This window comes from Battus philenor, unplaced genomic scaffold (assembly GCF_028537555.1).
Source record: "Battus philenor isolate CCGP_79_NKW_IND1 unplaced genomic scaffold, ilBatPhil1.0.hap1 SCAF_3, whole genome shotgun sequence".
Taxonomy (NCBI): domain Eukaryota; kingdom Metazoa; phylum Arthropoda; class Insecta; order Lepidoptera; family Papilionidae; genus Battus; species Battus philenor.
In genome coordinates, this window is record NW_027181693.1 from 1,785,212 (window position 1) to 1,790,600 (window position 5,389).

Here is a 5,389-nt window from a genome sequence, read left to right on the forward strand (position 1 = left end):
TTCCATCATTATCAGTTGCCATAAACTGCTTGGCCTCCATATTTTTTATGACTCGGCCTTTAAAAAAATATTCTAGGTAAAATATAGGTCTTATTGTATTATAATAGTATAAGCGGAACAATTATATATCGACGCGTTTAATATGCAATGCTGCAAGGATGCTGCGAATTAAGTGGGTTACTCGTAGAACCAATACTCCGATACTGATCTCGGAGCGATGACTCGCACATGTACAAGGTAGACTTTGCAGTTTTTTGGTCACATAGCTATAATAACTTGGGAAAACGTTGGAAAGGTAGATAGATGACGACTAAGATCGCATCAGAAATCAGAGAAGATCAGAATCGATCGGAGCAGTATACCACAGTAGCCGATGGAACATACATCGCCGAAGACCGGCACAGATGGCGTAATCAAGTCCGTCACAAATATTCCAAAAAGAGATACGATCTTCAACAGTGATTGTTAATATACTGAAAATGATGTTTAATTTCTTTATTTTTCTTATAGTTTCAATTAGGTTAATGTTTTATTGTACCTAAGCCTTGAAATGTTGTGCACATCTGTCATTAACGTATGCTAGTTTTCAGATCTACTGTAATGTTTTTGGTGTATGAAAATAATGATATAATAAAATAGCTTAACTGTAGACGAAAAAAAAAACAAAGACAAGTTATTCAATGACAATATAAAAGATAAGATTAGTGGCAAAGATTGTAGTAAGAAGAGAGAATTTTGTAACAGTGGCTCTGTTGACTCATGTATGGATATAAAACATCTTCGCATAAAATAATTGTAGACAGGTCACTAAAACAAAGATTCCATCTTATTTACTAGCACCAAAGCCAAGTGATTATTGTCAAATAGCAAAATCCAATTGTTGATTTGATTAAGACCAACGACGACGTAAAATGAATGCATTGCCGCTCAGTTGCGGAAACTAACTAGCTAAGACAAGACAAGAGGCGCTCATTAAGTGATAAAAGATTGTTGATCATCATATTTAAAGATAATATTGTTATTATAAAGGCACATTTAACCTTTATATATGCTAGAGCAAATAAATTTATTCAAAATAAGAAATACATACCTTTAGAGAATCAATATCACACTGAAGCATAATAAAAATAAAACAATTTGAAATTAACTTGTCTTTGTAACATAACAAAACGATTGCAACTGAAAATATAGTTGCAGATAACAAACACGTGAGAAATGACACACTGGGAGATAAAGGTTTAAGATAAAAGAGATGTTGATAATGAACATGGATGAAAAATACGCTATCGTTTTTCTGAATAAAAAAAAATAATCATGTACGACTGATTGTCGCCACAGATAATAATGTCACTGGCGGGGACTACGCAATTATGACACATGGCAAAGTCCCGCCAATTGCAAAATAAAAAAATAAATGCCGCCAAGGCAGATCAACTGCTTCAAGCATGTTTTCCTAATCAAACCACGATGGGTTGAGGCTGTTGGAAACCATTATTTACATGGGTAAAAAATACATGTTAATTCAGATACACACAAACTAAAACTAATGCAAAATGAAAAAAAAAGTAAATGAATATAATACAAATTATTTTTTAAGGTTAACATACGAAATGATAATGACAATTAAATGTTATTTGCAGACTAAGAAATGACATTGTTTATTTTTTCAACTGTTATTTCCTTCATATTCGAATATAGAATTCAACTATTTCAAATGGGTGGGACCGCTCCATATTACTGGCAACTGCGATGCAATTTTTTTTTATTTTGTGGTTGCGTCTTCTAATTTAAATTCGAACGCCAATTTTAAAGTGATATGGTCCCTGCCATTGTTTGGGTCCATAAAATTTTCTAAAATCTTTCTGACTGATCGTGAAAAGAAAAAAATTAAAAAAATTATGTTCGGGTTGAAAATATATATAATCTCTCCATATATGTAATATGCACCACTTCGATCACTCCTTGCTTTTATAATCCTCGCTATCAAGAAGGAACGGACCCGTGCATGGTAACACATCGCCAACTGCTTAACACGTATAATTCTGTATAATGCATTCAGAATCAGAGACATGGATCATCCTAGAGAGAATAAAAAAACGTTCCTAAAGTGTCTCCCGTGACTTTAACCAGTGCTACAATATTTCTAATATTTAATGGAATCAGGCGTTATTTTGCGTAAGTCCATCATAAGCAAGAAAAGGACCAATATTTAGCCTCTTCCGCACATGCAGTGGTAGTCGTGCAACAAAGCGCACCGCCCGCCAGCCCGCTGATAAATACGCATGCGGCAAACAATGCGAATTACACTGTGCATCTTCAGGAGTTATGTTACACCGATTAGTGCCAAACACAGATTATTCGAATGAAAGAAAGATATTTCGAATGGTAAGCAGGTAGTACCAACCAAATCCAGTCTGTCTCTCGGTGACCTTTGTAATGCTAAACGCGTATTGAATGACAGCCCAAGCAATTTAAGACCTCAGCTGCCTTCCAATCCGGTAATATTACATGACATTGCATAATAAGTTACGTAAACGAGGTTTAGTCTAAGCACCTTGTGAACTGTAACACTCTTTCCGCGGAATATGTAAAATGCACTATGGCAACAGTATATACGAGATATACAGAGAAAACAAAAAAAAGAGCAGCAGGAAGTTCTTTGGTTGTATAGCATAGATTCTAAACTTTTGACTAAAAAAGCGATAATAAAACATGAAAATAGATATCAAATATTAATTACAAGTTTATCATTATATTCAGAGGCGAGGTAGAAGAATTAAATTATCATCAGGTCGGCCGATTGATGCCCACTGCGAGGCATGGGTCTACCTAAAATATCTCCACCATAACCTTTTGGCCCCAACGAAACACGAGCAATGTGCCCTGCCCACGGCAACTACAGATGAGCGGATCTTCGTAAAACGTCTTAAAAAAATAAGCCATCACCGCCAGCACGCGTTGACCAAATATCACCATCTTCAGACAGAGGATGTTTCGTAGCTTCGAAACATCATATCCATCCGAGTTGGATTCAATGAGTGATCTCTTTTCTGAATTAAAAAAAAAAAAAAAAAAAAAAAACAGATTAAAAATAATTTCAAATTAAGAGCTGCATCAAATGTTAAAACTAGAGGCGATGCCTCTGAGTAGAGTAACAATGATTTTTATCTTTAGAACAGCCGGTTTTCTCTATGTTTTCCTTTACCTCTTGTGAATGGCAACATTCTATAATTTACACAAAGCGCGCGCGCACCGCCGGCAGTAGAACCTATGATCTACGATCGTAAGTTGCGGCCCTCAATCACTAGGTTACTGCTGATTGAATGACCAAGAATTTTTACTATCATAACCATAAAAATACATGCCATCGTTATCGAAGTCAAAGTCTTATACAGGGTGATTGGTTACAGCTATAAAAGCTTAAAAGTGGTGAATGTGCAGCACATTAGCTGTCAATTAATATATGGTACGAACTATCCAAAAATCAATGCTTTCAGGAATGACAAATAACTTAATGATAACATTGTAAAAAAAGAGTTTTCAAATTCGGACTATAACATTAAAATTAATTATTGTTTGCTATTTGTCCCCGCAACTTTTGCACTGCTAAGAATTTTGGTTTGTTGCTTTCCAATACAAAAAATAAATAAATAATGAAACATATTTCAGACTGAAATCTTTATAAAAAAGATTAAAAATGATTAATTGTATCTGTTGACAAATAAGCTTTTACAGCTATATCCAATCATCCTGTATGAATAAAAATAAATCGCCTAATACATTGCTAAGCGGATGAACGGCTCCATCATTAAGTTCATTTATATTTTCATTAAGGCAGGGTGATTAGAGAAGAAAAACAGCAAAATGATGAAGAAAATAGTTGATACAAAATATTAAAAATATTTTTTCGCATGGCAACAACAGAGTAAATTTTAACACCTATTACTGTTATATATTATATAGCAAAGAATCTAAAAATCAAGAAAAGTATAAATAGAGAAGATAATAAATAAAATCGTGTACTAAAGGCAGTAAAAAGAAATTTTAATTATATATTTACTAAGAACTAACAGTGGTAAACATTAAACTCATGTCATGAAGTTAATATCAAAAGAAAACATGTCAATTACGAACAGGTTCTCTCGTCTTACCGTACCAAGTTATTAAAACAAATCTATCTGGCAAGCGAAGCGTAATCTGATTTTAAACGCCAGTTTAAACCGACCGTTACGTTTATAATCTCACTGCATTAGCACGGCCGGGTTATCGCGCACGAGACCCGGTAAGGGGATCGCAAATAAATTCCAATTCAACCTATCGAGTGTTAATTAATGGTAAATGTAGTTTCACACTCCAACTTCCTCAAGTACTTCGCCTATATTGCACAGAGGATCAGCAATGTAAAAGGTTGATATCACTTACTCGTTGAACTGACGCAGTTACAAAAACACAACACCACCGTGCACGGCTACATAAAACCTAAAATAAATACATTTAAAAAACTTTTAAGTTAAACGGTTTTTTGATACCTATATTGTGGTGGTTGTGGAAAAATATGTACCTAGTTCGCCATATTGGAACGGCGTCCATCTTGAATTTTAAATTTTGACATAATCATCGTGTTTTACTAGTGTAGCCCTTTCATTTGATACCCATATTGAGGGGGTTAAGGAAGAATATGTAATCCGCCATTTTGTATCGGCGACCATCTTAGATTTATAATGTTATTGATTTTATTATATTGTATTGTCATCTAAATTAAATGTGTGTACCAAATTTCAGATCAATCTCACAGCGGGAAGGTGCTTAAATTTCAATTTCTAATTTTGACCCAAATAAATTCCGTACGGGTCGAACTAAATAATACCGTTTAATAAAAACAGAAAAGTCTATTAAAAAAACTGGTAAAAACAAAAACAACACAAGCTTCATATTCATAGATATATTTTGATAGAATTTGACGTTTTTGGTGTCAATCAATGTGCATTAAAACGTCAATACATTGTAACAGCTACATTAAGTCATCGTCATCGGCGTATCGAAAAGGGGAATTCCAGAGAAATATAATTCTTTATATACATCGAAAGAGAGCGCTTTATAATAATTCTCGACTTGTGATTGGCTTTTGGATTTGTAATTGGATTGGATTGGTCTTTTGTCCACTTTGTTGTTTGACGTGGACTCCAGAACCTTGTGCTCCGCTATCCATTCTGCGCATTATGGTTAACTTTTTCTTCATTTTTCCAATCTTCTGGGCCCTGGATCATATTTTCTACTTCGACTTTCAGTTGTCTCACTCGTTCTTCTCTATGATATATTATTCTAAATGGCGATGGATTCGCGCTCTAGTCGATGCTAATGCTTTTTTGAGAGCGGTAGTCAACTCAAA